The sequence below is a fragment of the Pseudorca crassidens genome, chromosome 16 (genome assembly GCF_039906515.1).
Source record: "Pseudorca crassidens isolate mPseCra1 chromosome 16, mPseCra1.hap1, whole genome shotgun sequence".
NCBI lineage: Eukaryota > Metazoa > Chordata > Mammalia > Artiodactyla > Delphinidae > Pseudorca > Pseudorca crassidens.
The window spans coordinates 54,501,576-54,528,228 of record NC_090311.1 but is presented as its reverse complement, the minus strand read 5'-3'; the positions used below and the strand labels follow the sequence as shown (position 1 = coordinate 54,528,228).

Here is a 26,653-nt window from a genome sequence, read left to right as displayed (position 1 = left end):
AGCAGTAAGCTACTATCTTCCCTTGGTCATTGGGAGGGGCTCAGAGGTCATGCATGTCTGACCCCAGGACATTTGGCATGTTCAAGGTGATTCCCTCCTCCTTCTCAGTGGCCCTGAAACCAGCCTTCGGCCTCTTCCTGATAACATTTCATGAGCGTTCATCCAAGGGGAAGGACTGGGGCATGTTCTAGTCCTATCTGTGGGTTAGAGTCTTAAGAAGGGACATTGGGACTTTTAGGCTTGATTTCTGTGGAAAGTGCCCAGCCTTTGGGATTAGTGCAACAAATCACAGGTCACCCCACTCACTGTATGACTTTGTACGGGTAAATGCCCACATAAAGGCCCCCGCCCACCCTGGAGACTCCCACCCACCCACTGAGATTCAGCACAGATGTCCTGCCCCTCCCCTCTCCCTTACCTAGATGAGCTAGAACCCCCTCTTCTTCCCATAGCACTTTGTACATTCATTGTTGCAGTGCTTACCTCACTGACTATGGCCAGCTCTTCAGTGCATTTATCCACTCACTCATCTGTTTATCTATCTATCCATGCATCCCCCATGCAGTCAGCAAGCATTTTCTAAGTACCAGTTACTACTGAAGAGAAAGAAACAGACAAGGGCATGGTCTTGACTCCCGTGGACCTCAGCCCATAAAAAGCAATACCCGTGAAGTGGGGCAAGTGGGATTAAGCAAGAATGGGCTGGCTAGGGAGGCACTGACCTCAGCCTCTGTGAACACTGGGAAGACCGAGGCAGGTGGGCTCAGGGTTCCGAGAGCCTAGGCATCGGGCAAAGGGGGGAGATGGGCCTCTGGGGAAAGAGGGGGAGGAGGGGACATTGGGGAGGCTGTAGCAGTGGAACAAGGCAACTGCTTCAGAAACGGCCATCCTGAAGTGACAGGGTGAATTAAATGAAGAGTGACAACAAAAATATTATGGGTTACAGGTATGCCCCACTCTTCAAAAGTTTGCCTTACATCACTTCACTTTGCGAAAGACCTACATTAGTACCTACTTTCACAAAAGAAATTCAGAGGGGATTTTAGCTTTTATGAGAAAAGGCGAAAAGCACCAATAGCGTTCAGCAATTGTATTGCAGGGAGCTGAGCCATTACAGAGGCAGCAGGCACCCTGGGCAGCAAGAGTGGCACTGCCCTACTCCTTCCCCAAAACTACACTCAGCATCTCAGCATCGAGCTGCCATAGCTTTGAACTGTGTCTGTGAGCATCTGTGCTTCATCTCCGTCTATTCTGTGCATCCGTTAGCAAGAGGTGTCCTAAGGTAACTGCTTCTTTACTCTATGCCATTTCGGCTTATGAAAGGTTTCACAGGATATAGGAGCACTCTACTTTTGGATAGTGGGAGACACCTGGATAGAGAATTGTGCTACGTGTCATGCACATGTTATTTCACCAAATTCTCTAGTCCTGTGTGAGGGTGAGGGAACAGGTGAGCACCTTCTAGGATCATGCCAGGGCCCCACAGCTAGTGAAAGGCAATATCCAATCTCAGCCCAGGAACGTCTGACTCCGCAGCCCTTGCTCTCACTTCTAGGCTACACCACCAGCCAAGTGGTCCAGCACGGAGGGAGGAGGGGCAGGGGGCTCTGCGTCGCATGGTGCCCAAGGCAATGGGGAGCCACTGACTCTCCACTGTTGAGCAGAGGAGAGTCGCATCTGCACTGGGGGCTCTTGGGAAGCATAAGGTTAGGTTTCATTCATCTCTAGGCTCTTAACACCCAGCACACTGCCCAGCAAGGAGAATGTTTGCTGAGTGACTAAAAAAATACCTCAGAGAATTAGTAAGTGAATAAAGCAATGTGGTGTTGTCAGACTTTGGAGTCAAAGTGTATCTGTTAGGATTAGATTTAGCAGTATGTGACAGAAAACCCATCACAGTGCTTTAAGCAGAATGGTAGCTTATTAGATTTTCTATAAAGAAGTCCATAGGCAGGCAGTCTGGGGTTGGTATAGTGTTTCCTACGCGTGAAGGACTAAATCTTCAATATTGCTGACCCATGATAGGAGCCTAGCACCTGGCTCCTATTGTGTAGGTTACCTTGAGACCCACAAAAGGTGCTGGAGCTGCAGGCATCACATCCCCATTCTAGAAAAGGAAGGAGTAGGATGTGCCCTATGCCTTTTAAGAGACTTCCCAAAGTTACCATACGACTTCTGCTTACGCCTCACTGGTCAGAACCTAGTTAGTACATGGTCCCCTTCAGCCCCAGGGAAAGCTGGAAATAGTAGTACTTTAGCCGGAGCCATTGCTGCCCTGAATACATGTTGTTGTCAAGGAGAAGAGGGAGAATGGATGTCGTGGAAAGCAACCAGCAGCCTCTGTCACCGGAAGTAAGTGGCTTCGTGCAAACCTGCATGCAGATGGCATCTCTTGCTGGGAAAGGAAATGCCCCTTCACCTCCTGGGGAAGCAGTTATCGTAAGGAACTCCAGCAAGAGCAGGACTGGCCTCTATGTGAGGAGATTACATCCACCTGATAAATGGAAGCCACTGAACGCCACTGAATGCCGGGAGGACAGAAGATAGGAACTGTTGGCTGGTTCCCGGCGCTGTCCCCAGCAGCGAGGCCTTCCTTATCACCGCTGCATCAGGGCCTGCTCGACAAGGCCCATTAAAGGGCCGGGGTTAGGATTCCAGCAGTTCCCCGGAGCTGGGTGTTTAGAACCACCTGTTTTCTGACAGAGAAGATAGCAATGCCTGGGCCAGAGGATTCCTCCCTGGGCTGACCTGGGCACACTGGGCTCAGAAGCTTACGCTGAACATGGGTTCCAAAGCCCCCTGCCACCTGCAGACCTCCCCAGCCATGGCCCACGTGGGCTGGCCAAATTCAAAGGCACCTTCCACAGGGAGAGGTCACGGGGAGGTAAAGGCTCGCGCACTCCTTGAGCCCAGAGCTGATGGGGCCGTGGAGCAGTGCCAGGAAGCCCCGGGAGACAGCAGGCCGAGCCAGAAGCAGGAGGTGCATGCAGCGAACATGCACTCTCGGGAGGGATGCTCTCAGTGGGATGGAGCGGTGGGACCAGTGTCTGGACCTGGCTCCCTGGCGGTGCCGATTCTGAGTTTCTCTTGGGTAAAGCCAAGACTGCCATCCATGAGGTTGGGGGTGGTGTCACTGTTGGATTCTTCACCCTGGGCCCTCGGGTCCCCTGCAATTTCAAGCAGAAGACATCTCCGGTCAGTCCCATGGTAAAAGCCCTGTACACTTAAACAGAGTTTTAAATAGTCCTTCATTTGTTTCCGTCGGGGAGGCAAAGTGGGCCTTGTTATCGTGCCCACTTTTCAGATAAGCAAATTGGGGTGCAAAGAGGGTTCAGACATCTGTCCAAGCTCTCTGTCAGGGTATAAAGGGGTAAAGCTGGAACTGGGACCTGCCTGTCTAACATACAAGGAGGAGGCTGTCACTAAGACAAGGGGACTTCAGGGGGAGAGTTCCTCTCCTAACGGCGCCTACACCCATGCGCCTCTGTCCCTTGAAGACCAGATTCAGTTGAGATGCTGAATGAGATGCGGCCAGCACATGCCAGGACTGTCCTAAGGGTAGGCCACGGCTTCCTGTTCTCAGGCAACTACACCAGCCCGCCGGCTGAGGGCCAGTGTGGTGACCCACAGAGATGGGCATCGGTGGAATCCCGAGGCTGGACCACCTTTGTGCTCAGCTGGTGTGAACCAGTGCCAGCCTCTGTTCCTGGTCTGTCTGCTGGTGCCCAAGGGAATGACTGCATGTCATCCATCTCTGTCCCGCCCAAGCAGACGAGGAGGAGAGGCAGTTGACAATAAAGTCCAGTTCCAGGCCCCACATGCCTGCCACAGGATTGAGGAAGACAGGACCCCCCCAGGACCCTGCAGTCCCCTAACTAGCAACAGCACAGACGTAGCCGCCGAGGCTCCATCTTGGTTCCCTGGGGCTCTTGAGAGCTTTCTTTTCAAAGGCAAACGTTTCTGTAACGTGTGCCAAAGGCCTCCGTTTCTCCGGCTGGTATGAAAGTAGTTATGAAAATCCCCCCCACTCAGGGTGAAGAGACTGTGGGAAATTGTAGGAGAAATCGTTGGCGTATTGGCTGGACAGCGTTTACTACCCCAAGATGTTTGGTTTCGTGCATCTGAGAGATAAGCATGGCAGCCTTTGGGGTCCAGCAAAGGAAGGACATCCGAGGCGGGAGAGCTGCCTGTCTCCCCTGCAGGGCCATCCTGCTCCCCATGGCCGCCTCTAGTGCCCACCCAGCCTGTTCATCCAGCCTTGGAGGGTTCTGGAGTGGGGGCCTCATTTGGGGGGCTGTCATGGGGGTGGAGTGGGAGAGGGGCTGGCCTGAGAGCTGGAGTTGGACTTGGGGAAGAAGAAGGAAGCTGCCCTGGAGCGGAGGCAGGAAGTGAACCCCGGGTGGCCTGCAGCAGAGCCCAGCTCCACCCTCCCCAAGCACTAGCCATTGCCACCATCGCGGTTCATTCACTGTTTGAAAGACATGCTTTATATTTTATAAAAGCAATTGCATATCTTTGCTCTTATTTGACTTACTCTAAGGTATAGTGATAACCCATTTTATAGACGAGAAAAAGGAGGTTCGGAGGAGACTCCATAGTTCACGAGGGACAAACAGAATCCAGGTTCCCCCATTGCCCTGTGTTCTGTACATGCAGGTTACAATATCTGGTCCCAGGAAACCACAGACCACATCTGTCAAGGGATTGTAAAGAAAAGAGAGAAAGTTTACCAAAGGAGCTGGACACTGTGTGTGTGTGTGTGTGTGTGTGTGTGTGTGTGTGTGTGTGTGTGTGTGTGTGCTTGTAGACAGAGAACCAGTGATTAGATCCAGCCAGAGATTTTGTTAACAATTTTATTTTGTGCTTCTGAGTGTTTTCCACGTTTCTTACAATGTTACTTTTGTAATTAGATATAAAAAAGAAACAGTAAATGATATTAAAACCATTTTAAATAATGAGAGAGGGAAACTGGGTCATGGAGCTGGAGTCAGGAAGCTTGGCCTCTGGTTCTGAATCTTTCCCTTCGCGGCTGTGTGACCTTGGCTGTGCAGTGTCACTCTCTGAGCTTCAATCCCTTTGTCGAGAGCTTGAACATTGGGCTAGAAGTTCCTGCAGAACCTTTCCCCAGTGGTCTCTCTGGGTCATGAATCGTCACTTCTAAGGAGAAAGCAGGTCAGGGATTCCCAGTCTGAAGCCCTATACTCCAGACTTCCACCCCTTTGCTCTGGGGGATCTGGACTCAGGGCATGGCCACGTCCACTCCCTGCCACGGGGGAAAGAGTGAGAAGAGGCAATTCCCTGTGAATCTGACAAGTTGTTTCCAGCTGCTGCTAACATGTCATTAGCAGCATTTTCCTAAACCTCACATCTACTTTACAAAGTCACACCAGGCACAGTGGCCTTCTTTCTTGTCCTCCTTGGCCCTCAGAGCCTGAAGAGGAAAGAATGCATGCTTGAATTTCTGATCAGAGCACTGCCTGCCTCTCCTAGCCGGCTCCTCGCAGGTTACAGTTTAGAAGCTTCATCGAGACGTCTGGACACACTGATCCCTGCTTTTGCTCTGGGGCTGTGTCTCTACTACTTCCAGATATTTACACAGCTGGCGGCATTACTTAACTGCCTTGACATCATACACCTTGATATTTCCTCTGCACAAAAACAGTTCAGATGGGAAAGAAACTGGCTATTGAGAATCCATGCTCCGCAGAACTAACCATTTGATAACCACTTGTAGAGCACCTACAATGGGCCAAGTATCAGGGTAAGTCTAGATGGAAACACAATCGTGCTAACGAGTGTACCCAGTGATTCCTGTGCGTCAGGCTCTGTGCTGAGCCCTTTGTGGCTAGTGTCTCTTTTTTAGCCTCATAACAGCTCCAGGAGATCTGTATGTTTTGCTTGGTTTTATAGATAAAGGGACAGACGCTTAGAGATGTTAATTCACCAAGGTCACAAAATCTGGTGCATCCGAGGATATCAACCCACATGTGATTGATTCCAGAAGTCACACCACTAAGCATCACTATGTACCTACCGCTCCCTGAATATTTCCTACCCACACGTACCCACTAGTCGAAAAAGAGACACAGCCAAGTAAAGAATAAACATTTGCACCACCAGAAGTTGGCAAGTGCCACAATCAAGACATGCATCAAGTGCTAGGAGGGCTCTGGCTGTTGGGGAAAGGCTGCCTGGAAAAAGGGCCATTTGGGCTGGACTTTGAAGGCTGAGTAAGAGTCTACCTGACAGAGGCAGCTCAGGGGAGGACACTGCCACTAGCTGATGACGTTGCCAGGCCCCGACACGGTTCAGTGCTTCCTGCACACTGCCGCTTTCACAGCCTTCTCATTTTAGGAACCGCCCAGAGGGTTCTGGGTCTAGATGTCACTTTGCGGCCAACAGTGGCTTCTTAGCACAGTCTCTCCCTGCCCGTCAGCTCTGTAAAGCCAGGGTCAGGGCCCATCTGGGGTTTTGCCCTGGCACCTGGCACCAAGCAGAGCACAGTCTGTACTTGCTGGATAAATAAACGTTTCATTTTGCAGGACCCATTTCCCAAGCAGCAGCAGCGTTAACAACTAAATTTGTTGAGGGGGGTGTGCCAGGCATCCTGCTAAGTCCTTTTCATGCATCATCTTATTTAATCCACCCAAAGCCACGCTCTCAGTGAAGAACGATTATTTTCCCTACTTGACACGTGAGGTTAAATAACTCATCCAAGGTCACACAGTGAGCAAGTGGTGGAGCCGGGATCATGCCCAGCCTGCGAGGCTTCAAAGCCCGTGGCTTTAACCCCTCTGCCACCGGTTTCTCTTTGTCGTGCCCTCGCCGCCCTCTTTGTTCCCCAGGGAGAAGGGCTGTTGCAAGCAGGCCTGATGTGCCACAAACCTCCCAGCACATCCTGCCCCTTTGTCCTCTGACATCTGTTTATCATTTCCCTGCTCCGGAGCCGGCTGGGCCCTGCCTCCTGCCTTGCCATGATTCAGATGTCAAGGAGGATGGAAGCCAGAGCCTGGTGTCTGAGCATCTGAACTGGCAGAGAGTAGGACAGCCGGTACGCACTTGCGTTTGTTTTGTCAGCCTGCAGCACGGTGTTTGTCAGAGACGGGGACTCGTGGATGCCACCCAAGCCTCCCCAGGCTTCTTGCCGTGGCCCGCCAGGCAGCCTCTTGCAGTCGCCCCCAGCTCTGGGGAAGGTGACACAGGGGGCACCCTGCTTCTTGCCCGCCCCCCTCTCCTCCACTCGCTGATACCACTGCCTCCCCCACCCCCAATTCTGCTGCGAGCCTCCACCGGGATGGAGTTCCTCCTTCCCTTTGGAGTAAGAGCAGGAGCAGCTCTGGAAATTTCTAAAGGCAGCATTTCTTCAAAGCATGTTCTCTACATTGGCCCTGAGAGATGTCCTGCAAAAAAAACAAAGGAAAAGAAGAAGAAGTTTGGAGAGATGCTTCATGCTCTGCTCTGCTCTCGTGGTTCCCAGTGCACACTGGAGTGATCCAGGCACTGAGAAGGCCTGCAGCATTTCCCAGATGACGCTTTATCCTCGGAGCACTTGCTCTGAATGGGAGAACACACTCCAAGGCTGGAGGGGAAACCAGGCTCAGGCGGGAGACGCAGCGCACACGCCCACCAGCAGGAGACACTCTTCTCTGTGGACCTGTGCAGCCTGGAGTCCCTCCCTCCTGCTGTGTGCGCTGGGCATCTCCTACCCTGCCAGGAAGTCCCTGATTCACTCAGCATCCCCAGAATGGAGTTTTCCTGGAAGTCCTCAGGGCGAGAGCAAAACCAGTGTGGGGAGGCAGGGACAGACTCTGCATAAGCGCATTGCACTTATGCAGAGTTCTCCGGACCGCAGAAGCTCCTGTCACTGAAGATGCGTGTGCGAGGCCAGGCAGGCCGACTATGGGGGCGGGGGCGGGGGGGGGTCAAGCTTCAGAGGGAGGCTGGCCTCTTCCTACCTTTCAATTCTAGGACACTGGGAATGCGCTCAGGGAAACTCGAGTGGCCCTGGATAGACCCTCCAGGTGCAAACCCCTGTGACGGCCCCCAACACACTTTACACTAAGATGTGCTTACCTGTCTGGTTCCCCAGACGGAGAGCCCACGGACGGGAGCCCACACAAGGTGTTCCATCTGTACACCTGTCCCCGGTGCCCGCGTATGTCTGGTCCATGACAGGACTAGATGCAGATTTACTGAATATGCGTTACATTTAGGTCAGTGACTGTTGCATGTTGGGTCCCCTGGGAAGCAGGCTCTGAGCAGGAGATTAGTGTGGGATGTTCCTGGGATCCACACCTGTGGAAGAAGGGCAGAAAGCAGGCATGGGCCGAGGGAGAATCAGGCTGCAATGAAGTCAGGGCAAGCCCTCAGCTGCCCCATGGGAGAGCGCTGAAGCTGGCGGCTTTCCACAGCGGTCCTGCGTTTAGGCGTAAGGGCTGGGCCTCTCCACCTCCACGTGGCAGTCAGTGGACGTGGGCTGCTGGGGTTGGAGGGTGTGACCTTGACAGTGCAACTCTCTTCAGTCAGCTAACTCCTAAAGAGGGCTGACCGTGGAACACTCTCAGCTGAAAACCTTCCCAGCAGCAGGAGGAGAAAGTCCTCCTTTCCTGCGGGGGAGACCTGGACACCCAGGACAGATCACGAGAGTCCCATACTGCTGACCCCGCCCCCGGCTTTGCCATCCACTGATCTGGGTCTTCCTTCTCCTCCTGGCCCCTCTGCCCAGGCCAGCTCTCCCCTTCCCTCCTTCAACTTTACTTAGTGCAGGACAGGGGCTCCTCCGAGGGACAGCCCCCTTGCATGGGGGGCTGGAGCAGGACATGGTCATACTCCGTGTTCAACCTGGTACTCCAGGACCCTGGAGCAGAGAAGGGCTCCTTGGGCTGTCCCTGCTGGGTCACCCATCTGGGCACCCCTCAGCCGTGTGGCATGTGAGACACTGCCGCCAGGTCGTGATCTCTGGGCTGTGGACCTGTTCTGGACAGAGCCCAGCAGCCCTGCCGTGAACCAGGAGGGCCAGCACCCAAGCCCACCGTAGCAGCCATCGCTAAAGAGCATCCCTGAGTGGGGGAGACATGGGGCTTTGTAGACCGCAGCTCACGTTTCAGGACATGAATAACTGTGTGCATTTCTGTAGGAACTCATGTCTCCCAGCATCAGTTTCTTCTGTAAATGAGATCGACGAGAGGCACAGAGGAGACACTGGATAACTGTTTGTAGGGCAGATGGGGGAGAGCGTGGTGTGGACCACGCTGCTGGGCGACCCCGGCCGGCGAGTGTCCGACCAGGGCCGGGATCAGAGCGAGCTGACAGCATCGCGGTTAAGAACAAGGGCACAGCCCAGCAGGTCCTCCATCCATCCACTAGCTGGGTGACTTCCACAGTTTGCCGCACCTTCTGCTGTTCATTTCCTCTTCGTGAAGCAGGGATGATGGGGCTCAGCTCAAGGGGTGCTGCACCCCGAGGCTGGAATGAGAGTATAAAGAGCTCCATCCACACTCGGCACACGCGTGATTTTGTTCTCACTATTATGCTCAGTCCTGCTTGACTCCATGTCCACACAGCTCTTCGTCGCCCCACACAGCCCGCCCCCTCCCCTCCAGCATGAATATTCTCTGCATCATTTCATGAATAAACTCATGATCCAGACCTATCAGGGCAGCCTGCTGCTTTTGCCTGGAGTCTGAGCTGGTCCCTCCTGCATCGAGCCCTCAGAGAAGCTAGTGAGGTTCCCAGGAGGAAGAAATGGATTGCTCGGCCAGGGACTTTCCCCTGCTGTTCTCTGAGCTGGCTGGGGGTCCCATTAGTGAACCAGCCCAGCTTTCCCCCAGCAGGAGAGGGCACTGGCATGTAGGATGGCCTGGAGCTGCGGGAGTGCCCAGCTCTTAATGGAAGGGGACGGCAACCCCAAAACGCTGTCCATTAGCAGCCTCTGCTGTGACCCCAGCCACTCCCCGCAGAGTGCATCTCACCATCTCCCAGTGTCCCGTCTTTGCAGATGGCAGACGTTTTCCTGGCCCAGGATTCCTTGTTAGCACTGATGGAAATGCTCATGCCTCAGAAGGACTAGGCTGCAGGGCGTGAGGGGGCTTTCTCAGCAGGCTGGTGAGAAGAAAGGAAGGGGCCTTGAGTGGGCAGTGGCTGGTCTGCCAAAGGGGTAGCTGTTGTTTATACACAGTGGCTCCAGCCAAGGGTGGCCATGCAGTAGCAGGAATCTTCAGCTAGTGGTGATTTGGGGAGTTTGGGGGGGCCACAGCTCCATGGTTTTGGGGTTGGCAGCAGTTGGGAGGAGTCTGTTCGGTTCCACATTGGGCTCCCATCAGCGAGGGAGGTGGAATAAAGACAGCTCTTAGATGGGGTGTGTTTGGGAACTGGAGTATTAGGAATGCTGACACAGGGGCTGGCTGAGGGGCAGGGCTGCAGGCACAGTGCAGAAGTGGGGTAGAATATGGGTGGTGGGGGACTCTCTTTGCAACCACAGTCCAGGGAAGGGCCCGGTTGTAGTGCCTGGGCAGGCCCACAGGAGTGAGGGAGGGAGGAGGTCACACCCCAGCACAAGGCTTAGGAAAACAGCAATGAGATTTTTTAGAATCACTAATCGAATGTCATCATTCCACTGCTTAAACCTTCCAGTGATTGCCTGTGCCATGTGCCCTGGTCAGTTCTTCACCCCACCTTGCGTCACCTTCCTCTCCTCCCAATGGTCTAGCTACTGCCGATTCCTCACAATTCCTCTTGAACACTCTAAAAGGCTTTCCCTACCCCAGGCCCTTTGCACATGCTGCTCTATCTGGCAGGAAAGCTCTGACTGCCTTGGGCTTCGGTACCAGCCCCTACCCCGATCTTCTCAAAGTCTTTACTTAAGTATCAACTCCAGGGAAGGACCATCTCTGCCCACCTTATCTAAATTATCCCCACCATCCTAGTATCCTCTATTTTAACATCCTGTTTCCTTTAGGCTTCTTATCAGAATTCATAGTTATCTTGTTTATTTGGTAATTCACTTGTTTATTGTCTGTCTCTCCCTCAAGTTGAAAGACTCCAGGAGGGTAGGGACCACCTCTGTCTCTCTCACTTGCCATTATTGCCAGCCCCAGACATTCAGGAAGCTCTCAGTAAGTGTCAGCTGTTATTTCTACTATTTTATTACTGCCGTGGTGGTTGTTACTGTAGGCGCGCAATAAATATCGCCTGAACGTTGAATGAATATCAAGATTCACTCTAGGCCCCACTAGGCGGGGGGTTGTGACACCAGACGTGCTGCAGGCCCTGGGCGGCAGGAAAGACCTCCCTGCTCACTTCTGCCCCTGGTCCTTTTTGGGGGCCATCTCGGCGGGGCATGCCAACCCCCGGCCCAGGATCACTTGGGCTCCATCCTACCTCTTGCAGGCTTGCCCAGCTGCTGGAGTCATCCCGGTGTTTCCCCAGCACACATACTATCATCTCTTCACCGTGAACTGTATTTAAAATGTAAATAAAAAAAGGCTTTTAGGAGATTTAACTGTTTCCCTTGGTATTTAAATTATTCAATTATAACTAAAGCTATTAAAATACAGTTAATTAAAATTGTTAGATTGTTTTCCTTTGCACTGATCACAGCGTTGCCCGACTTCTCCCTCTAGCTGTTGAATTCCTATTAAAAATGATAATGCCTCGCTTTATTCATAAATGCAGCAACCTTCCCGCACATTCTTCAAGTGATCTCCTCAGTACCAACCGCGCTGTTTTCTTTTCTTCTAGCAGCGAAGCGGAAATTCTGCTGTAGTCTTTAGAGGTTTAATCAGCAGTAAAAGGACTCAAAATTTAAACATTAGCATTACCGAGTCACAACAAATAATACAAACCCCTGTAAAAAACTGTCTAGTTCTGATGCAACGTAATGTCATTAGAGACCAAAGGAGAACCCGGAGGTTTAACAAAAGGTGGGATCTAAATAAAGGTTTCATAACTCGCAACATAAAATTACCAGATCCACACGTTAAATATTTTATTTGAAAGGTTTCACGGCATTTCTAGTGGGAATAGATCTGTCGTGGAAGTACGGATGGGTTAGTACTGCCAGCACAAGAAAAAGAAAAAATGAAGGAAGGAGGAAAGAAGGCTTCTAGGACCAGCTCACATCTTGAGTTTGGCGTGTTTAAGATGATGCACCCCGAGAAACTAATTGGTTTTAGTGTTTAAACTCCTGGGCTATGTGTTCACACAAGGATAATGGCTGTTCCAGGTAATGGTGGGCAAGGTGGCAAAGGCACTTAACTTTTCAGAACGTGGCAGGTGCCACTTCCGGCATTTGGAGTGATTTGTGAGCCACGAGAGGTGGTGGCAGTGACAAGTCCTAGTTCCCACATGCACGAGGGGAAGGTGTAGTACAGAGATGCACTGGATTCCGCTGGGGACTAGCTGACCGGGAACCTTCCGTGCTAAGATGGGGGCTGTGCAACAGCATCCTCCCCTTCAGGAGCTCACAGTCCCCCGAAGCCCCCGTAAACTGCGTACGGATGCAAGTCCAGACAGTGCTGACCTTGATAAAGCCTTCCTGTGAGGGTGAGGAGGGCGACAAGGGAGGCTTGGTGTTGCGGCCGGCTGAGAAAGTCTCCATCGTCCAAGAGAGGGAGAGCACGTGGGACGATTAAGGCAGGGAGGCGGGAAGGAGCTGGCAAGTCTGGGACACTGGGACGTTTGTAAGATCTGGAACACGGGCTTGGGTGGGTGTGGAAGGATGGGGTGGGAGAAACTAAATTTAGGAACTTGATCAGGAAGGGCCTCAAAGATCATCCGTAAAGAGTTTTGGCATTTTGTCAACTACTCGGAAAGCTGCCAACAACCGGAGCCCATCAAAGACTTATACTGGTCACAGAACTGAACACTGGGAGGAACTTCGATTGTTAAGCAAACAAATCAAGTCTGAGGGTTAGGACCTGATGCATCCTACGTACTGAAGACCTATGGAAAAGCTCCAGGATTGGCTGCTGAGCGAGTGGACACCCTGTCCGAAGGGTGGTCTCTGCCAGTCAGAGCCACGGGGCCCATACCTTGGTCTGCAAGTGCCCTGGGCCCTCACGTGGCCCTCCAGTCTTCATCCTGGGCCCATCCACTTGCGCGTTCTCTGTTGGGGACTTGAGTGTTCACCTCTAAGCTGCAGGGTCAGTCCCTGAGCTTCCCAGGCTCACTGCATATGCCTCTTCACCCAGAAGCGCACAGTGCCCCAGAGAAGCAGGAAAGGGAACGGCAGGGTGATAACATCCACACTGCTGGTCATTAGGAAAATGCCAGTGAAAAGCACAATGAGACATCACTGCAAGTCCATTGGAAGGGCTCTAATGAAAAAGACTGGAAATGCCAAGTCAGTCCATGGAGAAACTGGAACCCTCTCACGCTTCTGGGGTAGAGCCACTTTGGAAAGCCACTTTGGGCAGTTCCTTAAACAGTTAACACATACCTACCATATGATCTAGGCATTCTGCTGAAATGAAAGCGACGTCCACACAAAGACCTGTACGCAAAGCGTGGAAGCTTGATTCATGACTGCCAAAAACTGGAAACAACCCGCGTGTCCATCAACATGGGACTGTATAAACCAACTGTAGTATATTCATCAGATGAAATACTACTCAGCCCTAAAAAGGAATGAACTATCAATGCATGCTATAACATGGATGAATCTCAAAGCAAATATGAGTGAGAGAAGCCAGGCAAAAGAGTACATACTACTACTACTATTTATATAAAATTCTAGGAAATGCAAACCAACCTATAGTAAACTGTTCCCTGGGGCTGCTGGGGCTGAGAAGGGCTGGTAGGGAATTGTGACAAAGCAACAGGAGGGGGCTTTTCAGGGTGATGGGTATGTTCATTTTCTTGGTGGTGGTGATGGCGTCATGGGTGTATACATGTGTCAAGCTTATCAGCGCACTTTAAATGCAGGCAGTTCATCGTGTGGAAAGTATGCCTCAATAGAGCAGAGCCTTCAACAAAATTTCAAAAGCCAGGACTTCGGAGTTTTCTGTTTTACAGTGTTAATGTTGACATAGCTTTAAATGCATCGAGTGGCAAGAAGAGTCAAGCATCCCCTGCACATCCTTCCCCAGGTTCTCCAGTTGCCACGTTTGTCTCAGTCATTTTATTATTCTCTCTCTCTCTCTCCCTCCCCACCCCACCCCCATCTATTTAAGATGGGGACACTGGGGACACTGTTCCCTATTATTCTTAAACACTAAGTGTGTATTTCTTAGGAACAAAAACTTCTCCTACATTTCCATAGTATAGTTATGAAAACCAGGAGATTTAACATCCATACAAAACTATTTTCTGATCTGGATTCCATATTCAGATGTCACCAGTTGTCCCCATAACATCCTTTATAGCTATTTTTCCTGCCCCCCAGGATCCTCTCCGTACTACGTTTGGCCACCGCGTGTCTAGCCCCCTCTGACTGAGCTCAAATCCTGACTCCATCACTTACGTATCCTGTGACCCTGGGCGTTCACACCTGTGGTCTCTGAGCTGTGCAACTCAACCCCGACGCCTACTCCTGGGGCCTGAGGGAGAGAGAATGAGAGGACTTCTGGACTGTGTCTTCACCACAGGGCTGCACACAGGAAGCATTCAGGGAGTAGGATTATAGTAAAACAGCCCAACGCACTAGAGCCATCGTCGCAGACCCTCTGCAAACGCCCAGGGCATACAGGCTGACCCCCAGCTGGGCCAGGGCCCTGGCAGCCCTCTCCTCCTGCCCAGCCTCTCTCTGCCCACCCCTTCCATCACCAGCTGCTGTCACACCGACCCAGAGCACTGAACTCTTCTGAGCAGTGCATCCTCCAGTGAAGGAGGCAAGCGGGTTGCAGTGTTGACTTTTCAAAAGCTTCTGTTGATGACACTTTCCTTCTTACATCTGAAAAAAGTGCCTCTTCCCTTTCCTCTCCCTATTGCATATTATTCAGTTCATCTTCAGTCAGGAAGCTCAGTCTCAGCGGTGAAGGTGCCACCAACCTATCTCCAGTCATCTGTCCTGCCCTCCTGGAGCCTCCCTACGCAGATGGGAACACATGGCCGGCCTCCCTGGCCGCAGCTGAAGGAGCAGGGCAGAGGGCCGCTGCCTGTGAGGTGGCCTGGGGTGAAAGCTTTGCCCTTTGGAGATCATGTGGTGAGCTAAACCACCAGATCACCTCTCTTGGATACTTTGAATGTAGTCAGAGAGTTGGCTGGTCGGTATATGTAAAACATGGAAAGACCAACAAGCAGACGGGCACAGCTCAGGCTGCAGAAAGCCTCCAGCGAAGCAAAGCCCCCGCGTGCGGGCCTGAGATGGAGGCACACAGAGGAGGGGGAATTGGTGGGCTGGTGGCAGCTGGAAGTCAGAGCAGAGAGACCGAGGGACTGAGAGCTGCCAGGGTGAGAAGGAGAGTGGGGAACCCACACATGATGGTAAGGACCAAGGGCCCCCTGACCTGCTGGTCCCTTATGGCCTTGGTGGGCTTCCCCTGTATTCTTACACTGTACAGTTGTATTCACTTCCTAGGGCTGCCTAGGTAACAAATGACAACAGTCGGGTGGCTTGAAGTAAGAGAACTTTATTCTCTGACAGTTCTAGAGGCCAGAAGTGTCCGCAGGATTGGTTCCTTCTGGAAGCCCTGAGAGCAAATCCATTCTAGGTCCCTCTCCTAGCTTCTGTGATTGTCAGCAATCCGTGGCATCCTCTGGCTTATGGACCCTCACTCCAACCTCTGTCTTTGTCTTCACGGGAATCTTCACAAGGCCTTCTCTCATGTGTCTGTACGTCTTCTCCTTTCTGTCTCTGGTAAGGACACTTGCCACTGGATTGAGGGTCCACCCTCCTCCAGATAAGCTCGTCTCAAGATTCTTCCAATACTTACGTCTGCCAAGATCCTTATTCCAAGTAATGTCCCAGCTTGTGGGACTACAGATTCTGGTCTTCACTAGGGCTCCCTGGATCCTTGCTGTAAAACTTGAAACCTTTGCGAACCTCATGTTCTGGAAGAATGGTGAATCTCCTGGGAGGGAAGAGTCATGGGTTTTTCCATGAATCAAAGTGTCTCCGGTGATCTGTGAGCCTCATTCTTCCAGGCCTTGGCTTTCCAATGGCCCTGCTGGTCCAAGGCTCTTGGGCAGCTGGTGGAGAAAACATGAGGAAGGAAGTGAGGGTTTTGCAGAGGAAAGACAGGTGTAGCCCTAGAAACAGAGGTGGTTAGTGCGCTGTAGATGGTGCGGAGATGCCAGAGCAGGCAGAGGGGCAGGGAGGGGTCATGACAGGAGAGGGACACCAACTGGGCTGCTTCCCAGACAAGTGGCATTCGACCCATCTGACCACTCTGAGCCTCAGTGTTCTCACCTGTAAACTCGATTTCACCAGTGCCAGTTGAGTCCCTACAAGGTGCCAGAACCACGCTGGGTGGAGGGCATAAGGCAGTGAGGGGGCATGACTCGTAGGCCTGACGAGCTCCCAACGTGGTGGAGGAGGCTGGTGCAGGAAGGACCCAGGGGACCCTCAGGTGGCGAGAAATGCAACAGCCTTCGGTATAAGCCCTCTGGTAACACTGGCAGCCAGGTGGGCAGGGGACCCCTGAAGTGGGTGATGCTGAGCTGCTGTTAAAGAAGCATAAGAGCCGGTCAGCAGGATGAGAGAGGCCAGAGGTCCAGCCTGAGCTCACGGCCCAAGCAGAAGCACGGCCCCTGGAAGAACTTGGTGTATTCAGAAATCACAGCATCACCTCCAAAGACTGGACGGTGGGGCTATGGTGGAAACTCCAAGGAAAGGGGCCTGTAGAGAGAGGGAGCAGGCCTTGAATGCACGGGAGTTGAGACTTTAGTCTATAGCTTGTGGGGCTGTTGGAGGCTATGACACCAACCGCAGGATGAAAAAATTTGCGGTACAAAAAGATCACTCAGACAGCAAGAGCGGACGAGAGGGCACGGGCTGGGAGCACGAGACCATGAGAGGCTATTGCAATATCCCCAAGAGATATACAAAGGGCAGTGGTGGAGCAACGGAGAAGAAGGAACGGACGCGAGAGGCATTTGAGGGGCCGCACGCGCGGGGCTTGGTGACCTCGCATCAGCCTGCTTCTCGAGCCTGTCTGCAGGTCACGGGAAATAATGGATGCAACACACTCTGAAGACTGCAGAGCACATCGTCAGGGTGCTGCGGCGGGTTTCTGCTGGATGCTCTTTAGGCTTTCATGAAGTGAAGCCTCTCTCCTCCTCCCTGGCTCATCTCTGATGATGCTTTCTTTTGCCTGTAAGCAAGGGGGAGGGGGGCGGGTGAAAAACAGAGACATTAAGTGCCAAAGCTTATGTTAATATAGCATTAAGGTTGAAAATGTAATCTCCTAGGAGTCAGGAAATTCTGAACCCCGGGTTTCCATGGTAACCCAGCCACACTGCTCCTCTGTCCATTCGGGCCCTGTTTTCCTTGTTAAATATGATCCGTCGTATATTATATTTTATCGAGCTAAATGTGTTACCCACAGCATGCAGAGCCCCAGTCAGCAGCAGCGCGGAGCTGCAGGAAATGTGGTGTGTGTGTGTGTGTGTGTGTGTGTGAGAGAGAGAGAGTGTGTGTGGTGTGTTTGTGGCAGGGGTGGACCTTCCGAATTCACCTGATATAACACAGCCACATCTTAGGTCCTTGTATCTAATAAATGGAATGTAATTCTATTAAGAACAGCTCCTGTGAAAATAAATTGAGCAAAAGTGCTGCAGCCCTGTGCTCTGAGGGGGGTCTATCAGGGTGCCTACTCCTCCTGGAGGGACCCAGCCGGGGTCTCACAGCCTTTTCTCAGCACCCTCTCAGCCCCAGGAGCAGGGGCCACACTCCACCCCGGGATCCCTCCTGGATTGAGTTCTGAGGAGGTGGATTGGAATTACCTGGTCCAGTGGTTCTTCACCCGCGCCAGCCAACTGAAGCTCATCTGTCACTGTTCGTTAGCATCCCAGGGTGCACCAGGCTCCGCAAACAGATGCAGAAAGGAAATTCGATTCTCCTCCAAACCCTCTCTCCCACTAAGGCAGCACAATGGACAAAAGCCTTCCTTGGTGGCAGCAGAGATATTAGGAAGGAGGAGGGAAATGGCTTGTCAGGGAGGACAGCTCAGTGGTGGAATGTGTGACAGAGAAACATCTGTAGGTTAATGTGGTGGAAAGACCATGGAATGTTAGAATCAGGCTGCCCGGGACTCGGCTATCTCCCAGCCATGTGGTCTTCAGCAAGTCTCTTTATTTCCCTTTGTCTTAGTTTTTTCATCTGCAAAACTGGGATAAAATTACCATTAACCTCACACAGGCTTGTTGAAGGATTAAATGGGATAATTGATGCAAAAGCTCACTGTAAACGTCTAAATCCCTACACAAATGTTACTCTTACAGGGAGCTCTAGAAAACCATGCTGGATTCTAGACTTATGGGTTCCAGAATTAAAGGATAGATCTAGAAGAGAAGTTGGCAAATTTTTTTCCATAAGGGCTCAGATGGTAAATATTTTAGGCTTCGAGGGCCGTGCTGTGACTAGTCAACTCTGCCACTGTTGCTCAAAAGCAGCCAGTGATAATACATAAATGAATGACCGTGGCTGTGTGCCAATAAAACTTTATTAACAAAAACAGGAAGTAAGCTGGAATTGGCCTATAAGCTGTGGTTTGCCAGCCCCTGGCCTAATACTGCCTTTGTAGAAAGCTGTTTTCTTTTTTTGAATGCTGCTTTTCTGCTCAGAATTTAAATCTGCTTCCTCTCCATCCTCCACCCCTTGCCCTGCCCACCTCCCACCCACTCAAACACATACCTACTTCTTTATCTGGACAACTTGTAAATCTTCTAGAGTCAGTAGAGTCCGCTCCTCCAAAAGCAAATAGCAATAATCCCTTGGCCTTTGTCTGCTTCCCTCATAGCCTGTGAGATCCTTAGGGCAGCCAACTCTGTCACCCCAGGCCCTAGGTCCTGGTAGAAGTTCAGTGGATCTTTGCAGAATGGATATAAGGGAAAACACAGCATCCAAGGGACCTGGGACATTGCCGTTCTCTCACGAGGTCTGTGAACTGGGGTCGTTTCAAAACTCTTAGGTCTGGCATCTTTCATCAGGAGCTGCTCCATCAGAGCTTCTAGAACAATCAGAAGGCAGAATCACCTTTGCAGGCCCAGGTCAACATACGCGCCTACCTCATGAGCCAAGGGGCTAACGTCCTCTCTCTGGAGGCATGCTGGAGCCCTGGGAAGCAGGCCGGATGAGCAGGAGGGGTCAGTGTGGAAGGTCTGGCTCTGAGGTCGTGACAGTGTAGTAGCTACTCACTCTGCCCTCAGGGAGCCTCTGCCTCCACTAGCCTGGACAAGTGACATGACATGTGGAAGCTTCCAGAAGTGCAGCAGCCCTTTCAGAGTTCACATTTGCAAGCCTTCCTCCTCCTCCCCCTCCTGGGCAGAGCACACAGGCAGAATGGAGTTGTGTAACTCACCTCTGAGTCACACTTCCCCCTGCACAGTATTTGCTTTCTGCCTGACAAAGCCCAGTTTCCCCAGGACAGCCAGACAGGCTGCTATTGTTCCAAAGTCAGGGCCCGGTGGTGGGCTCTTCTGCCCCCAATACACCAGCTAAGACATCATTTTTCATTGCCACGTTGGGGGAGTAGACATGTGGGTGGGTGAGCCTGCAGGGTGGGAGTTCACGGGTACATGCAATGTTCGTGCATGCGTTCACACATGGCATCCATGTGTCCTCAACAGTTTTGTGTGCTGCATAGGTGTGTGACCGGGGCCCATGTGCCTACGTGTGAGTATTTAGGCATATGCTTTCTTGTATATGCGAGGCTGTGTTGTTCCGACACGTGCCTGGGAATGTCTGCTGGTCGGGCATGTGCGTTTGTCTGGCTCTGTGCATGTCTTTAATTTAGGACTCTGCTTCTCCTGGAAGAAACGATCAGTTCCGTCCTCTGGCCTCAGCAGACGAATATTTTATTACCTTGCTTTTGCCATGGCATTAGGCAGTTTTCCTGTGAAAAGCCAGAGCATGACACACTTCAGGGAGGTGGAGATGTGGACTCTGATATTGGAGCACCAGCAAGGAAATCACCCCCTCCTCCTGAGACGAAGCCCCAGGAGGGCTCACAGATGCTGCCTGCTAGTGTCATTAGGAACTGATGAGTCAGCCGCTTTTCCCCTGTCCCTTGACGGCGTTCTCTCTAAATACAAAGCCGGCACACCCATTTCACAGGAGGCGTGGGAGAACCCCCTCCTGCCCCTCCTGAAGCTAGCCTAAAGCAGTTTCATTTTTTCCCACCTACCTTGTCCTCCCGTGGAGGAAGATGCTTATGTCCTGGGAGCCGAAGGTCACTGTATGATCCAGACGGCCAGCAGAAGGTCCTGACTTCTCCCACACCTTGGCATGGGGGTGAGGCAGCCACGTTGAGGAAAAGCCAGGCGACACTGGAGCCAGGAGGCCATGGAGACAGCATCTCCCAGCCACAGGGCCCTCCCAGTCCCCAGCCATGGAGTGACCCAGCCACACATTTCTCTGTAGCTGGGCTGCCAGGAGCATTCCCTAAGACTAGGATTTGGGTGCGAGTAGTTTATCTGGGAAGTGACCCCAACCCAGGAGCATGGTGGGAACACAGGGAACAAGAGAGTAAATACAGACAAGCAAATTAAGCACGTATTAATGCAGAGGTATCTAGCTCATTCCCCCGGGGGCCGTCTGTGAGGCCGAGGGACTGAGGCGTATGCCCACCAACTCTTACCTCACCAGTCCAGGCTTGGCTGCCCCATAGGCAAAACTAGCACCCTCTGCTGTAGAGCCTGGGCAGGCCAGGGGCGTAGGACTCTGCTGTTCCCCGGAGGGGCACGTAGCCTGGCCCACATCTCTAGGTGGCAGGTGCTAACCCAGGCCCCCGGACCTCTCTCGGTTGCCCTCTGCGTCCTCCCTGGTCCTCGGATGGTGGTGGAAGCTCTCCAGGCTGCCCTCTCCAGAAGGGAGCAGGGATTCCCCACTGGGCCTGTGTGGGGCGGGGAACGCTGACCCCCGCTGGCCGTGAGTACCCGATGGAAGCTCTGGGAGCCAGACATTCTGGAGCTCCTGCTCTGTGTCAGGCCTGTGCTTAGCACACATTATTTTATGTAATCTCCACAGCAATGCGATAAATTAGGCACAACTACCTGTGTTCTACAGAGAAAGAAACCGAGGTTCTGAGATGCCCTCTCACTTCAGGTCACTCTGCCCAGAAGGGACAGAGATGTGTCCGGGCCGGTGCCAGTGGAGTGGGTCTTCACACATTTGCATCTACTTCCTACTGGTCTGTGAGCTCCTGGAGGGCAGGGCCTGACCCATTCCCTCCAAGCTCCTCCAGAGCCTGGAGCCTTGTCCCCTGCGGGTGGTTATTAACCGGAGGCCCTTTCATCTCTTCGATTATCTATCTACCCAATCAGGAGTCACTGTGCCTTGGCCAACATCCAGTGGAAGGGCCTGCGAGCAGCTCCAGCCTCGGGCTTCGAGCCGGCCGCGATGGCCTTCCACACCACTCCAACCAAAGAGCTGAGTGTGGGTCTGCCCCGGTGGAAACAGGCAGGCGGTAGCGTCACATGGACTTGGGTTTAAAATTCACTCCCCCATGACCCAGCTGTGCGGTCCTAAGCAGGTTGCCTAGCGTCTCTGCACCTCTGTGAGCTCCAGTGGCGGATTCGGCCTCCCACACAGCATGCTATGAGGCTGGAATTCGAGAGAAGCATGTCAGACCCCTAGGTTGACTTTCAGGAAGCTCTTAGTAGAGCTTATGGGTTCCACCCTGACCAGAATGTGAGCTTTCTCAGGGCAAGGAAAGGGGTTTATTTGTCTCTGTCTTGGCCACACCCATCCTAGGACCTAGCCCTGCGTGGACGCGTGGTAAGTGGCGGTGCCGTTGAGCTGTCCTCAGTTCAGTGGTGTTTATAAGGACTTGCCCTAACGCACAGGCTTCAACCAGAGGACGGACAACTGAGTGTTTTGCAGCCAGGACTCCAGCCTGTGTGTGCAGCTCTTTGAAAGCATAGTGGTTCCCTTCTTCCCGTTTGTTTTCCTTTGGCCGGCCTCCTCCGTTCCACACCTGCAGTCAAAGGCTGCCAGGGCCAAGTCCCCAGGCTGCGCTGAGTGAGAGCTCAGGGCAGGGGGAAGAGCTGGAGGGTCTGCAGACGTAAGAGTGAGGCAGGCCAGCTGTCAGGATGTTAGGCTTGTCTCCAGCTCCCTGGCCACTGCAGGGCCACACCCTGCCACCCAGCCCTGACCTCTCTTGCTAGCCTAGCTCTGCTGGGGTGGTGGTACCATCTTCCAGCGGCCAGAACCCCGAGCTGGGGCCTCCATGGCAGCCCGTGCCTCCTCCTCCCCTCACATTGCTTTCTTCCTGACCCATCTCCCAAGTGTGTCCAGAGGTGGTCCCTCAGCCACCCTTCGCTCCTCTCCTTCCCCGTCCTCTGTGTTTGGAGATGCTCACCCCTGCTCTAAGTTTTTCTGGTGCCACAATGCTTTTCTCTTTGCCCTTTGATAAAATCCTTGCTTCTAGCTTCATTCTGTACCTTCCTGACTGTGGATGGTGGTGCCGCCCTGATGAGTCTGGCTCATCCGTGGGCTGTGGAGAAATTCCCACGTGGTACACACCATCCGTACATCAGGACCCATCCTGCCAAGTGATTGCTCCGTGTGCGGCCAGATCTCCGCTTGTTTCCTTGCTGCTTCTCCCAGCGCAGGATGCCTCTTTCTCCTCCACCACATCTGGGTGGATTGGGGAGCCGCTGAGCCCAGTTCTGCCCCGTTCACCCACTCCTCCTACAGCTGGGGGCTCACGTGCCAAGCCTGGCACTGGCGGCAGGCGCCACGGAGGGCAGACGACTAGCTAGGGGATGAAAACCTCTATTCAGGACAATATCAAATCCCTGGCTCCGGACAGAGAGACAGGTTTGCTCCCGGTCCGAGACATCGCCTGCAAAGCGAAAGCCGATACCAAGAGAGGAGCGTCTCGTTAATACGGGCTCTGTTCTTTTCACCTGGCAGGCCAAGCACAGCGGCTCACTTGTGCCTCTGAAATCCTAACTGGCTCCTGGCTGGGAGCTTTGGGAACTGCTTGGGAGACGTTAGGCAGAGTGTGCCAGGTGTACACCCAGCCAAGTCCCAATTCAGCCAGGGCAGGGGCTAGAGAGAAAGACCCCTGGACGGCGGACCACACGCGCGCCATGCGGTCACTGTCAGGACGAGGCTGGAGCCGCGTGCTCCAACCTCCCCAGTGTCCTTCAATTGCCTTTTCTTCCCCCCAGACTCCTTTCCAAGCGTATGCCATAAGGTGGGTAGAAAGGAATCATACAATATGGGTATGGAGGGCCATGAGTAATTCTTTCACTCTGTTTCTCAACTTTTTAGGGTCAAAAAACCTCTCATAAACCTTGAATGCCATAGTCACTCTCCCGAAAAAAATGTACACCCCCAAATTGAGCATATAATTACATGGTATTCACAGACCCCAAAAGCCCCCCCTTGGCTAGCTCCATGGGGTCCACCTTAAGAATATTTTCCAATGTCTCCTTCAACGGTTGGGAGAACGAAGGCCAAATAGGGCGACCTCACTTTCCCAGGAAAACAGCATGCTGCTGGCAGAGACTTGATCATATTTAAATTTTATTTGGTTAAAAATAAGTATGACAATTCACAGAATGTATTTTTCAAATAAGAAATATCAAACTAAAACAAGCCAGTGGGCTCGCACAGCATCACTAGCTTTTCTTCCATAGATCCCTTCTCTCCATCCTCCACAGTGGAAGAAGTTTTAGATGGGCACATGGAAGTCTACAATTCCCAGCATCCCTTACAACTGTATGGTGTTGCCTCTAAGTGTGGCCAATGGCATGTTATCAGATTTCTAAGTCATATCTTTGAAAAGAACGGGTGCACCCCCTTCCTCCTTTCCCTTATCCCACCGGTTGGAATGCAGATGTGTCAGAGGGAGTTGGAGCAGCCATTCTGGGCCACATGATCAAGGCTGGGTATTAAAGATGGCAGAGAAACGAGATAGAAGGAGTCTGGGTCTCTGACTATTGTGGAATCACCATAGCAGTCTGGGACTGCCTACCCGGTCTTTTATCTTCTTTCAGCCACTGATTTGAGTTTCTCTGCATAGCATTAGAATCCAAATTTTAACTTACAATCTAAGAGACCAGAACATCATAGATCCCACTTCCCACCTCATCCCAGTGGTCCCCAATCCCATCAGCAATGAGCATCACTATCCCTCTTTCCTCTTCTTCTCCACCCATTGCCACTACTCTACTCCAGGCCATCTCCCTCTTGCCCCTGAACCACTCCAGGGATCCCCTGGTTGGTAACTGCGTTATAGCCGTTCTGCCATCCAGTCCAAAGCACCTTTCCTGAAATGGACACCCAGACCGGATGCTCTACTCTTCAGCCCTTCAATGGCTCCTTGTTCCAGCAGAGTGAACCTCACCCCCCCCGCAGTCTGGCCCCTCGGCCTGCCTCACCAGCCCCAACTATTGCCACTTCCTTTACGTACCCTCTGCTCCCAAAACATGGAATTGCTTGCCCTTTTCCAAGCACCCTGCAGCCTCAAAAGCCTTTCCACCATCTCCTGGACAGCCTGGTGTGTTCATCCTTCAAGGCTGACCTCCTTGGCCAGCCCACCCAGCACCTCCTCCTGCGCACCCCCCACTACCCTGTCCACAACTCCATTACAGCCTGTAACCGTGTCATTGTTATTGTCCATCCCCCGTGCATGACTTTCACTGCCAGAGAACTAGAATGGCTCCCCTAGGTGCCCACCACACAGCGGGAATAGAGGCTCTGCTCAAGAAAGCTGTTGAATAGAAATGTATTTGCTGGAATAAGAGCTAGAGTTCAGCTTCCTTGACGCCTCTGTCAGGGCCCAGTCTGCTTTGTGGGGCTCTATCACCCTAGTGAGGAATTTACTCCTTCCTTCCTGCCCTCTTTCCCTCCTTTATTTCCTCTTTCTGTGAGCATAACCCCAGTGCCCCCGTGATGCTGGTAGAAAGAGCAGAAGAACTGCTGAGTATTTGTAGAATTCATAAACACATGCATTTAGTGAGTGAGTATTTTATTTTACATTTTTGCTGGTCTCTGTGCTGGGCACTGTGAACACAGATGTGGAGAAGGCCCCGACGTGCCCTCCAGGCCTTCCCAGCCTGAGAGCTCAGAGGAAGCCCCAGCTGTGGAGGAAGTGGAGGCATCAGCTCCCCAGCACCTCATGGGTGGGTCTCTGTAACATTTACTTTTGCCTGAGAGATGCAACAGGACTCGAGGAACTGGTCTTTCCCGATCCCATGGGCGGGCTGGAAGAGGTGAGAGGTGGAGTGATCCGAGCCTTCTGGCAATGTGATGAAGTCATTTGCAGAAAGACAGGTTTGTTCTGAGTGTTTTTCCACATGACTTCATCCCCCAGCAGGCTATGCTTGGGCCTTAGTTTGCGATGGGCCCCAGCCCCAGCTACCTGGAGAGAATGGCCCCGATCCCTTTTCTGGGCAGCTGTGCCAGGACAAGCTGAGTTGCCTGCCGCCCTGTGAATGGCCCAATTGTGGGCAGCACCCACCATGGCAGGAAGAGGCTACAAGGAGCCTGAACTAAGTACTGCAGGGGCTCCAATAAGTGGGCGCTCAACCCTGTGGTCAGGATGGGGTGAAAACTTCTCAAAAAGGGACTCTTGAGTTGGGTCTTAAAAGATGAGAAGCAGTTTTCAAAACAAAACCAGAGGAAAGGGCATTCCAGGCAGAGGGATAAAAGAGGCTGACTCAGACATCTATTAAAATGCATCCAGGAGCTGGAGGAATCAGGCTCCTGGACTTCAGACTATACTACAAAGCTACAGTAATCAAGAGAGTATGGTACTGGCACAAAAACAGAAATATAGATCAATGGAACAGGATAGAAAGCCCAGAGATAAACCCACGTACATATGGTCACCTTATCTTTGATAAAGGAGACAGGAATATACAATGGGGAAAAGACAGCCTCTTCAATAAGTGGTGCTGGGAAAACTGGACAGCTACATGTAAAAGAATGAAATTAGAACACTCCCTAACACCATCCACAAAAATAAACTCAAAATAGATTAAAGACCTAAATGTAAGGCCAGACACTATCAAACTCTTAGAGGAAAACATAGGCAGAACACTCTATGACATAAATCACAGCAAGATCCTTTTTGACCCAGCTCCTAGAGAAGTGGAAATAAAAACAAAAATAAACAAATGGGACCTAATGAAACTTAAAAGCTTTTGCACAGCAAAGGAAACCATAAACAAGACCAAAAGACAACCCTCAGAATGGGAGAAAATACTTGCAAATGAAGCAACTGACAAAGGATTAATCTCCAAAATTTACAAGCAGCTCATGCAGCTCAGTATCAAAAAAACAAACAACCCAATCCAAAAATGGGCAGAAGACCTAAATAGACATTTCTCCAAAGAAGATATACAGATTGGCAACAAACACATGAAAGGATGCTCAACATCACTAACCATTAGAGAAATGCAAATCAAAACTACAATGCAATATCATCTCACACCAGTTAGAATTGCCATCATCAAAAAATCTACAAACAATAAATGCTGGAGAGGGTGTGGAGAAAAGGGAACCCTCTTGCACTGTTGGTGGGAATGTACATTGATA

At 52.0% G+C, this 26,653-nt stretch overlaps 2 long non-coding RNA genes across 2 annotated transcripts in view; one reads left to right on the top strand and one right to left on the bottom strand.

Annotated features, from left to right (window-relative positions):
* The window catches only part of LOC137209149 (uncharacterized), a 455,911-nt gene that overhangs the window by 301,837 nt on the left and 127,421 nt on the right, over positions 1–26,653 (top strand). The gene's annotated exons all lie outside the window — the stretch shown is intronic.
* Positions 15,562–22,983, bottom strand: LOC137209147 (uncharacterized). The gene is made up of 5 exons (XR_010935917.1): positions 20,286–22,983; positions 18,794–19,109; positions 17,884–18,047; positions 16,349–17,252; positions 15,562–16,128 (listed from the first exon to the last, which is right to left on the bottom strand). It is a non-coding gene; the product is annotated as an uncharacterized lncRNA (long non-coding RNA).